This window comes from Melitaea cinxia, chromosome 15 (assembly GCF_905220565.1).
Source record: "Melitaea cinxia chromosome 15, ilMelCinx1.1, whole genome shotgun sequence".
In the NCBI taxonomy this organism is placed as follows: domain Eukaryota; kingdom Metazoa; phylum Arthropoda; class Insecta; order Lepidoptera; family Nymphalidae; genus Melitaea; species Melitaea cinxia.
The window spans coordinates 4382771-4395260 of NC_059408.1; positions in this window are offsets into that span (position 1 = coordinate 4382771).

The following is a 12490-nucleotide window of genomic DNA, read 5'->3' on the forward strand; positions in this document are numbered from 1 at the left end:
ACATATGCATAGACTAGACTAAAATAAAACCGTGGGGCACGTCAATTGTCTACAATCGTTGATTAAAATGTTTGTTTTGTAATGTTACACTATAATTAGGCAGTTGTTCAACCGACAAAGATGGACGTGTGATAAGTAGGGCTAGAATGTGGAAACAAGCTAGCAAGCTCGATTATAAGCGAGTTTTAGGGTTTCATAGTGGTGAGCGAGTAGTACTTTTATCATATGTTTTGTCGATTAAAGACAAACTACGAGCAGTGAAACGATTCCTCGCCAGCCAGCAGTGTGAATGTCCAACGATAAACTAGTTGAAACATCTCTTTTATTTACATGGAGTGTATAACTATTGGAATTTCCATGAGCAAGAAAATAGTAAGTAATTTCCTCACCGTCTGCGGGCCAACTGCCTATTTTAACGACGAATTAAACGATTCTTCTATCGCACATTAAGTCGATAATTTGTAGACAATTGACGTGCCCCACGGTTTTATTTTAGTCTAGTCTATGCATATGTTTATAATTCCCACGACTGTATCTATTTTATTATTTTTTGGTTTTTAGTACATTTATCTTAAACATTGCAATGTATGTTTAACATAAAACCGTTTAACTTAAAAAGTTTTTTTACCTATTTTTTTTTTAGTTAAGTTGTTTTTTTTCCCTGCCCTGCCCTTCGCTAAATGCCGCCCCGGGCTATGGCCCTTTTGAACCCAGGATAAATACGCCCATGCCTGTAATACTTAGTCAAAGCTAGTAAAGCGACTTGGGCCTGCTAGTTTGTGATAATATTGGAGATCCCTTGTGATAGAATCAGTGGCGTAGCGTGGTTGTCGGCCGCCCGGGGCGGAAGAAAATTTTGCCGCCCCCTATTTAGGTATTTCAATTTAAAGTATACTAAAACTTACTTAGCTGAGTGGCTACGACATATAGAATTTAGCCACCCCCTTTCATCCCGTGGGTGTCGTAAGAGGTGACTAAGGGATAGAAAAGTTCCAATAATAATAATAATAATAATGATAAAGCTTTATTTAATTCCATGCACAATTCATCAATCCTTATCTCAATTTGCCCAAATCAAAATTTCAATCAATTAAATAACAATACAAAATAATTAATAGTACTTATTAGATTCTATTAGATTAGTGATCATTATTAAGACATACTATTTCATGTAAAATAAATAAATTAATCTAATATATAAAATTCTCGTGTCGCGGTGTTTGTAGTTAAACTCCTCCGAAAGGCTAGACCGATTCTCATGAAGTTTTGTGTGTATATTGGGTAGGTCTGAGAATCGAACAACATCTATTTTTCATCCCTCTAAATGTTAACTGTAGTCCACCCATATTTTTTTTTATTTTTAGATGAATTATTTATATATTTTTTTTATGATACATCATTAAAAAATACATACAACCCTAAATTTTCAACCTTCTACGATCAACCCCTATATTTTATTTGTTAATTATAAACTTTATTTTTTTTTTGGCAGGATTTTTATATTTATTTTGTCATGACTTAGAATAAAAAAAATTATATTACTCTTAATTTTCAACCTTTATATGATCAAGCCCTATTTTTCCATCGCAATTTTTATTTTTTATTATTTTTAATAATTTCCTTTAATTGTGATTTTTTTCTTAATTCAATTTGATCTTCTGCCTTCGCCGATCGATAACTATCAATCGATCAGTTATCCCCGCTAGATGTCTACATTACGTTGTCACCTCTCATCCAGCAAACATCACGGGGATGAGAATAAAGCCGGTCTCCTGTCTTACTCACTATACTGTTTTCGGCCATTGTTTTTTTTTTTGGTTTTATTTGTGTACCGATCGTAGTAGTGACTGTTATACGTATTATTTTAATTTTTCTGTGCAGTAAATAAAGCATACTTTCACTGTCTACAACGCTTTCGTTTATAAGTAAATCCCCGCACACTTATATTAGAGTAGATAGTTTATTGGCAAAACAACGTTTGCCGGGTCAGCTAGTTAATAATATGAAATAGCAAAGTTCCAATACCACTGTGGAACTAGTGAAGCCGACCGATGGCGGTATAGCCATCCTACAGCTAGCTTTTTAAATACACAACCGAAAACGAGCAGCAGCGTCTTCGGTGCGACAAAGCTAGCCCTGCGGTCACTAACCCGCCTGCCCAGCGTAGTGACTATGGGCAAAAACCCTCATGAGTTCGCGGTAGAATTTTAGGCCCTCAGTTCTCGGTAGCCCCACTATTCCCGGCTACAGCAGCGGCCGCGGTAACGGTGGGGCGGAGGGTGCTGAGGATCACCCGGATACGGGACGCTGCCACTCAAAACTACAGGTACTACGTACCGGTTACGTATAATGGAGGCATGTACCAAACTGGAAGTAAAATCGAGTCTTAAACTTAAACTTAAGTGAAGTATACTGGGGTTGTCTGAAGTTTGAAGAGAGGGCGAAGACACAATGATCCTGGACTCCGGGCACTTGTTCTGCTTCCGTGAAGGTGAGGGTCCGATTTTCTGGTCCACAAGACTCTCACTAACAACGTTGTGGAAGTCAGCAATGTGTCGAACCGGGTAGCGTACCTTGTACTTAAACTCACTGACAGGTACTCCCTAGAAGTGTATACAGCTCTATGCGCCGACCTCAGCACAATCTGACAATGAAGTCGAAGCCTTGTATGACGATATTACTAGGGCCATGCATGGGACTACTTCGGCCTTCTACAACGTTGTTATGGGAGACTTCAACGCTAAAGTGGGAATACAAGACCGCGACGAATCGAGGATCGGACCACACGGGTAGGGGCACAGGAATCGCAGGAGGCAGATGCTCGTCAACTACTACGAGTCAGAGGGGCTCTTCTTGATGAATTCAATTTTTTGAGAAGAAGCCCCAAAGGCGGTGTACATGGCAAAGCCCCAACACTATGATGAGGAACGAGATAGATTCATCATAGCGGATAAAAGGCATATATTCAGAGATGTCTCCTTGGTTAATTGGTTTAACACTGGCAGTAACCACTGGCTATTGCGGAGCACTTTAAATATATACCTCCGAAAAGAGCGGGCCCGCTTAGTGAAATCTACTCTCTGATGTACGTTGCCCCAATTACTATGTGGCTCCGAGCAGTTTCAATGGGAACTTCAAAACCGATTCGATTCGCTGGAAACTACTGGCAACGTAGAAGAGATGACCGACAACGTGTTGAATACGGTGTGTACACTAGGTCGTAGGCACTTTCCGCCGACGAAGTCAACAAAGCAGTCCAACTCTCTTCCGAAGCCTTGGATCTAATGTGGCGGAGGCGCGAGTTGCTCACTGCTCAAGCAGCTTCGCCAGAACAGAGGGCACTTTCCAAGAAGATACGAAAACTTGTACGCCAAGACCTCCACTGCTCAAATACGAGAGAGATTGCTACTCTGATTAAGCAGAATAGAGATAGCGTAGTTACGACTAAGCTACTTAAAGCCACAGGGCGACCTGCCCTAAAAGTCTTGGCGAGACTCTTTCACGCCGTCACCCACCGAGGTACCACGCCAGAGGTGTGGTTCAGTAGTGTGTTTGGTGCTGCTCTTTAAGAGAGATGACAAGTCTCTGTCAAAGAATTACACATCGATCTCACTTCTGAGCCATATCTATAAGCTGTTTTCGAGTGTTGTTACGAATCGTCTCGCCAGAAGACTCGACGAATTCCAACTACCGGAGCAGCGAGGTTTCGAAATGACTACAGCACTGTAGACCACATCCATACTGTTCGGTAGATTATACAAAAGACAGAAGAATATAATCAGCCGCTGTGTATGGCATTTGTGGACTACGAAAAAGTCTTCGACTATTGCTTCTCAAAATGGAAAAACAAAAAATACTGTTTATCCAAATGTTTTGGATTAAGTTTTAAAATAGCCTAGCAATTATTATTTTTTTTTTTTGTATTAATAAATGAATTTGCTGTAATTTTTTTTTATTATTTCACTTTATACGTAGCGAAGCACGTACCGGGCCGCTAGTATTTACTAATTGTTTTTATTATTTAAGTGTTGTTCAATTTTGCCGCCCCCTAAAAAGTGCCGCCCGGGGCGGGCCGCCCCCCCCGCCCCCACTACGCTACGCCACTGGATAGAATAATGAGTATATGGTTCGTAGATTTAGCTTTTTTTTTATATCACTAGGTCGGCAAACAAGCGTATGGCTCTCCTGATGGTAAGAGATTACCGTAGCTTATAGACGCCTGCAACACCAGAAACATCGCAAGCGCGTTACCGACCCAATCCCCAATCCCCCCCCCCAGGAGCTCTGGTCACCTTACTCACCAGCAGGAACACAATACTGCTTAAAAACAGTATTATTTAGCTGTGGTCTTCTGTAAAGTCGAGGTACTACCCCAGTCGGGCTGCTCCAGATTTTGCAGCAGGAAATTTCCGCTGTGCCCTACCTCAGTTAAAGACACTTATAGACACTTGCATCGCCAGAAGCATCGCAAGCGCGTTGCCGACTCACTACACCGACCACAGGAACACAATGACACTTGAAAGTAGTATTATTTATTTAACTGAGAAATGTGTGTGTCTCTGTGTTAAAATCTTGCCTTTTTAATCATGATTACTTTACGAACAGTTTTATCGTGACGTGAAATATCCACATAAAAATATCTAAACACGTAACTACTTAATATCATAGTAACAGAAAAATATAATTATAATTTATGTATTATATTTTGGCCTGTTTTTCTTAATTTTTTTTTTAATTAAAAATAGAATAATTAAATATTGGAATTATGGAATCGGCCATTCTCCGATTAGCAAATTTTTCGTGTCCGGGCTTGTTTAAACCGTAATATCATCATATTCAATCATGCACTTTTTTATATATTTTAGATAGCATCCGTACCTAGCTGTAAAAAAAATATTGGCTTCTGTTTTAAGTAATTAAGACTAAATTAATTTAACTTATGTTCAAAAAACCTCTGTTCTCTAATTACCGTGACGTGTCCGCACACCAACTTAATCTTAAAACTTGCTTGTAATTTTCATAGCGTATAGATTTACTTTGATGCATTCAACGTTTTAAACGATATTAAGCAGCGTGTATCGCATAACAAAATATCAACTCAATAGAACCAGTCTACAAAAAATTATTAGGAAGTAATCGTATGTCCAATGGAAACTTCTAATTGCCGTAACATCTGATGTTCTCGAGTGCACATCCCTAAATAAAAGTATTTGGCACATCACTACCGTACGCATCGCGTCTCCTCAGTGTGTACCGAGGTCCATCAGCAGTTGTATGACTCTCATGTTAGTGTACCGCCAATGAAGCACGTGAGTATATAATTACCGTAGCCTTGGTTAAAAACTTTTCTAATTACCGTTGTTCTTATTTTAATACTAGATTTTTAAGATAGACCCAAGTTGATCATGTAAATGGAGACAGTACTTTGGCCTCCGTACGTTGTAATAAGCTAGAATTTGTATACTGTGTCGGTTTTAAACATTTTTATGAAAATTTATCGTTTTCTAATTACCGTATACTAATTACCATATGGTTATAATTACCGTTGTATGAAAAAGTAATACTTGTTTACCGCGGTTTTCGTAGATTATTATTATTATTGTCCGTAAATATGTCTATATTATATGCTGACCATTCATCAAATTATTTAGTTTATAGGATAGGAAAACCTAAAAAGACCAAAGAGGAAGTTAAAGAAAATAGAAGGATTGCCGCGCGACAATGCCGAGAACGAATTAAAAATGCCCCTTTTTGTATTAGCAATCAAAAAAAATAAAGAAGAAAGAAGGGTACAATAAAAAAAATAAAAAAATACTGCCTATCTGCGAAATGTCACCAAAAGCCGGAAGAAAACTCAAAAAAGAAGTAGGGAAAATTTCAGAGCTTACTATAAAAGACAAAAGGAAAAGGGAAAATTGAAAACAATCGAGGAAGAAGTGACCTTAGATATAGAGGTGCTTGATAACAATATAACACATCCTCTTGAAACTTTGTCACACCACATCTTAATGATTTATCATACTCGCTGCGTTAAAAAGTACATTATAAGAGTACAAAATTGTCCCGAAAATCCCAAATCAAAAAAAGAAGATAATCAGCAAGACGAAATTTTTCTGCAGTCGACTTCTTTTGAAAAAGAATTAGTTCCCTTGAAAAAGACACCAAATTTTAAACCTTCTTTAACCACATCAACGCCGCGTCCATCTAGTGCTCTGTCATCATCTTCTACTGAAAGTATGTTATTTTATTATTAATCAATAATGAGCATTTGACCGAAAATAAAGATACAAGTGTGAATATTACGGAACGAGCGTCTTCCTTGTGTTCAACACCAACTTCACCAACTTCACCATCTTCAAAGATAACTGTCGAGAAACCGATACGTAAAAAAATCTCACTCTTATTGTTATTTAGAAGGCATGTATAGAAAACAAATAAAGAAATATCATATTTGAGACAAAACAATAGAGCTAAGAAGAGCAAAAGAAAAGTACAGGAAGCAAGCATTAAGACTGAAATATAAAACACGCTACATCCAAAACAAAAACAAAGTCATGATAAAGAAATAGAACCAAAGTATTTACATAATAATAATATTGGGACTACTGTAGAGAAAACCAAACAAGACGTCCAAATTTTTGTAGAGCAAGATGAGATCAGTCGCATTTGTCCTGGCAAGAGAGAATATATTTCAGGAAAAACGTGGCGTGAACTCATGTGTCTTGTCTTGTGTTGCCCATAGTCACCACGCTGGGCAGGCGGGTTGGAGACCGCAGGGCTGGCTTTGTTGCACCTAAGACGCTGCTGCCCGTCTTCGGCCTGTATATTTCAAAACCAGTATAGTTGGATGATTATCCCGCCATCGGTCGGCACTTTCAAGTTCCAGGGTGGTAGTGGAACTGTGTAATCCCTTAGTCGCCTCTTACGATACTCACGGGAAGAGAGGGAGTGGCTATATTCTTACTGCCGTAACCACACAGCATATTTTCTAATTACCGTTACATTAAATATAAAAATTTTCTAATTACCGTACCCATAAATTTTTTAAGTCTCATTATCTAGAAAACCACAATTAACTGTTACATGCCAAATTAATTATTGAATTCGTATTTTTGATTTGTTTCATATTTTAATGTGTTTAAGTCAAATCAGTGAAAAATAAAAAACGTCACGGTAATTAGGCAAAGAACGCCGAATCGGAGAATGACCGGAATAATAAAAAAATAATTTGGTGATAATCTATACATATAATAAAATGGTAGGAAAGTCAAAACTGTACATTGAATATATTTTTTAAAGAATACTTAGGGGGTGATCTACAATCGATACCGAAGCCAAAAATATAGTTTTTAGAATTTTTGTCTGTTTGTCTGTTTGTCTGTATGTATGTCCAGGATAAACTAAAAAGTACTGCATGGATTTACTTCAAATTTGGCACGAATATTATTAAGAAGTCGGGTCAACATATAGGCTACATATTATCACCCTATCACCTACGGGGAACGAGCAGTGAACCTTTATTTCTTCAACGCATTCTGTAACAACGTGTAATCTAACGAAGCATATTTGAATGTTGTTGTTATTATGTCAATAACCATGCTATAAGCCAGCTGCACACTATAAATAAAGACATTCTGTAGTATATTTAGTATCAGCATTGCAACCGTACGAAGCCGGGGCGGGTCGCTAGTAAAATAATAAAATACAATTTAATAATAATATAGGTACAATAATAAAGATAATTGTTTTTAAAAATATTTTGGAAAAAACGTAATTGGCTAATTATTATCACAGGAGTGTTTACAAAATCGTCGTTTTAAGTAGTTGAAGATGTATGATACTTATATATCATCATAATAACGCATACGTAATAAGATCTTTATCAGTTTCATAAATTACTCAGCAGAAGGGAAATCCGTTACGATTTGTGTTTTTGTGTTTAGTTGTGTAATCTCTACTTAATATAAAATAATGATATTGTTGTAAAAATCCTTTTAGAATTGGTAACAGTGACACTCTAAGAAGGTAATGAAAAATGAAGCTGTCTTAACAGCAGTTAACTACTTTGATTATATTTCTAGGTACTCAAAGCTCAAACAAGTATGTTAAGCTAATGTTTAACCCTTTGTTAAGTAAGTATATTGATTATACGTAGTTCGTTATGTTTGAGTTTGCTAGGCTAGTGAGTACCTGTACGTATAGGTATCCTAAACCTGTATGTTGCTTTGTATAACGCTTCAGCCTGTAACATCCCACTACTGGGCAAAGGCCTTTTTCTCCATGTAGGAGAAGGATCAGAGCTTAATCCACCACGCTGCTCCAATGCGGTTTGGCGGATATATTCCCTACTATGAGTAACGATCGCCAGCAGGTGTACATGATAACAACCGGGACCGACAGCTTAACGTACTCCCCGAGGCACGGTGGGGAGACCCACAAGGACTGCACAAACAACCAGACCACGGCAAACACCTGTATGGCCAATACAAATGTTTGTCATGTGCGGGGATCGAACCCGCAACCGCCAGCGCAACAGGTACTATCCATGGCTGTAACCGTTGCGTCAACGCGGCGTCTTTGTATAGGTTATACATATTTGTTCATAATTTGTTTATACGAGTTTTTTTTGTCTTTGTATATGCACTTAAATATTTGTTATTCATTATCTTGTATCTACTATTAAGGCTATATTTTTATATTTATTATATTATTTATATATATTTATATATTTTTTTGTAAGCCTCCGTCTGCAAGCTCTAGCGTAAGTTAGTATGTAGTCAAAAAATGCCTTTAGTCATTAGCGTTAAGTTCATCTTTTGGGCAGTACAAATTTTAGTGTGTGTTTCTTAAAATATAAAACAAAACTCTCAATATTCTCTTATCAAGACATTTGTTTAATCTAATACTATTAAACCAGCAATTCTTCTATATATAATCTGAATCTCGGAAGCGGCTTCAACGATTTTCATGAAATTTAATATGCAGGGGATTTCGGGGGCGGTAAATCGATATAGCTAGGATTCATTTTTAGGAAATGTCGTTTTATTTCTGTTTTTAGGCAGTGAAAAAATGCCTACAATATCGTTAGAATGCCAAGGTAAATTTCGCAATTATCAATAAACTTGTAATAGCTCAGGTGGGAAATCGGCCGATCGCGATCGACTGACAAGACCACGGTTCAAATTCCCATATCGCCAGATTGATTATTTTTTTCCTTTTTTTCTAATTGCACTCATGTTTTTTTATTTAAATAACCAGTTGATATTTTTTTTATTATTATGTCGGTAAAATCGGAAATTATTATGCACATTTTATCAATATGTAGGTAATTCGTATTTATGTGTGTATATGATTTCCAAAAAACACGATTTACTAAAAATACCGAGCTAAGCTCGGTCACCCAGGTACTGGAATTTAAGTAACCAAGATCGGAGAATTTGCTTGCGACTGTTTTATTAATGAAGCATTATTATTTTAAAATGGTATGCATTGATTTAAATGGTAGGTAACTTTCATTCACTTCATATCTTATGTAAGCAAAAAATATGAAACTAAAATGAATTAATTAGTAATTTAGTTATTTCATTTGTCTATTATATTTGTACAAAAATAATATTTATAGTTACGTAAACGTTATTTTACACCATTATTTAAAGTACTCGTAGTAAAAGAAATAGAAGTTAACACGATTTTTACATAACTATGATGGCAAACTGTAGTGTGGTAGTAATAGTAAGCAAAACTGTAGATTATTTTGATATTATAATGGCCGTAAATACATGATATAGAAGCGAATGGGATTTTACAATTACGCATCAAATCAAATCATAATTTTTATTGTAAGTAATGCTTCAAGGTACAGGAAGTGACATTTAAAAAAAAAAAACAATGCATTGAAATTATTCTGTCACCTTTTAGTAGATATAGATATTAAATAAAATATTCGCTTTACGATTGTGTTTAAATTCAATCGACTCTGGTTTTTTTCTTCTTATTTTTTTGCAAGTCAAGTTTTTTAAAGTAAGAATATTTAAGCATATATATTAAAAAACGAGTGTGCTTTAGATCGAACACACGACTGAAGTAATCTAAACAAACATAACTCTCTGTCTCTTTCTATCTTCACTATCTTATATATATTTCTTCCTCTCAACTTCCATTCGCCTCGCCCAATCACACTCTTCGTAATGCTCTCGTCACGCATTGACCAGCTTACTCCAATCCAAATATGCCATACATAATAGGTACTTTCTAAATTTTGGCACTTACTACTATCCTAGCAACATAAATTTTTAATTTATAGCAATGGTAAGTATTATAATGTAAATGTTTCGATTAATATATATATTGGACTAAGTGGTATATCAAATTATTTAGAAACAAAAAATAAAACACTAAGTAGTAATAAATAAAATTAAATTTCGGTCGTTGAACTCATAAAAATGTTTGAAAGTATCCCCATAAAATATATCGTTTAGTTTATTTTTAAGATTAAGTTTTTGTTACTTTGGATTTTTAAGTTGTTAATAGTGTTGTAAATTTGATTTTTATAAGAAAATAAACGCGTATTAAGTCCACGCATTTTTACTTTTAAAACAATCCTGTACAGCTTTGATTTGAATAATAATTATATTTGGAAAATATATTGTGCGGTTTTATTGACTTAAATATACTAGCCAGATGATCTGCTTATTTTTATTCTTAAGAATCAAAGTGACGGATTTCCTGAAAGCTGATTTTGATTGGGCAGACTCCTTCCGAACCTCGGAGGACCCAGCGCCACGTGGCGGAGGTCCTTGCCGAGACCTACTTATACGTCTCGGGTAGGAGGACTCTCGGTGAGAACCCTACGTCGGACGGGATCCTAAGGGTGCGCCGGATGGGGCAAGAAGCACGGAGGTGGTGGGAGGACCTGGCGGAGCAGCTGTATGGCACACGCGTAACGGCTGCCTTGCGCCCAGCCCTAGAGCGGTGGATGCGCCAAGCCCCTCACCTTCCGTCTGACGCAGGTTCTCAACGAGCACGGCTGCTTTGGTGACTACTTGTGTCGGACGGCCCAAAGGGAGCCGACAACTAGATGTCACGATTGTGGTGCGGCGGTGGACTCGGCCCTGCACACTCTTGAGGTGTGCCCGAGATAGGCGGCGCTGTGTCGCGATCTGACGACAGTCCTCGGTGGGGACTTGTCACTGCCGAGCGTCATCACAATGCTCGGCGACGACGAGTCCTGGAAGGCGATAGTCTCCTTCTGCGAGACAGTAATGTCGCAACGACGAGCGGGTAAGAGAAGAGGTCACCGACGAGGTCTCTCTCCGCAGGCGACGAACGGGGGTGCGTAGGAGGCGCTACTTAATGCGCCTCCGGTAATGCCCCTGTGCCCGTGTCGGGCTGGGATTTGAATCCGGTCCTGTTAGACACGGCGTCGTCGGGATTGTTCAGAGGTGAGCCGGACAGTTCCAATGGAGGAGAAGTCTGGCCTTTTCGCCGAGGCCAACCTGTCGCTGGAGGGATCCTGTTGCCTGCAGATCCGGGACCCTCCAATTAAAGCGGTTGAAGGCTCCCGCAGGGGTTTGTTCGGTATTACACCCCCAAGTACTGAAGCCTGTCCTGCATTTCAGCCGTAAATGGGATTCCCAGTGATAACAAACAAAAAAAAGAGCTGATTCTGCCGAGAAGAGTCGGTATGAAACACAATGTGCAATTTTTCATACTATAGTTTTGTCAGAATAAAAAAAAAAACAGGTTTTTAGAAAATCATATTACACTAAAACATTAAAAATCTTTTATAATATAGGCATGTTAGTTTAGCAGCTTGAATGAAAAATCTGGCCGTTTTTACTGAATTTTAACAACATGTCTAACATATATTAATTTTATTCCATATTACTATTTGTGAAAACTTGTAATTGGCCGTAACTTAATTACTGTTTTTTTTTATATTTGTAATTTAGCTGTAAGTTTTCGAAATTTGAAAATAAAATAAAAATAAAATATTGCCAATAATATAGTTTAATCTGAACAAGCTGTAAGTGTTAGTGGTAATTATTGTATTAAAGTTTTCTTTAATTACTATTAGTGAGAACGTAAAATTGCTATTGCACTTCGATGGCACTTGACTTCATCTCACTACGGTATCAAGAGGCAGAATAAAATTTTATACTATTTGAAAAAAAATATATGCTTTTCCCACGCTCACGCTATGCTACTGCGTAAATAATCATTTGGATAAAAATTATAGAGGTTTTGTTGATTTTGTGTAACGATTCATTGAGCACATAATGAAAAACTTTATATTTAAACACAATTTGTACCTTACAGTTATTATTCAATTTTTTACTGCTACTCGCAACATTAATAAAAATGTCATGTGACGGAAAAAGATAATGTCAATGTCAGGAATTAGTTGTCCTACATTACGATTTCCTTATATAACTGTGTAACGTTACAGTAATTTGTGGCCTATGATTGGTCGAATGAGCGGTAATTTCAA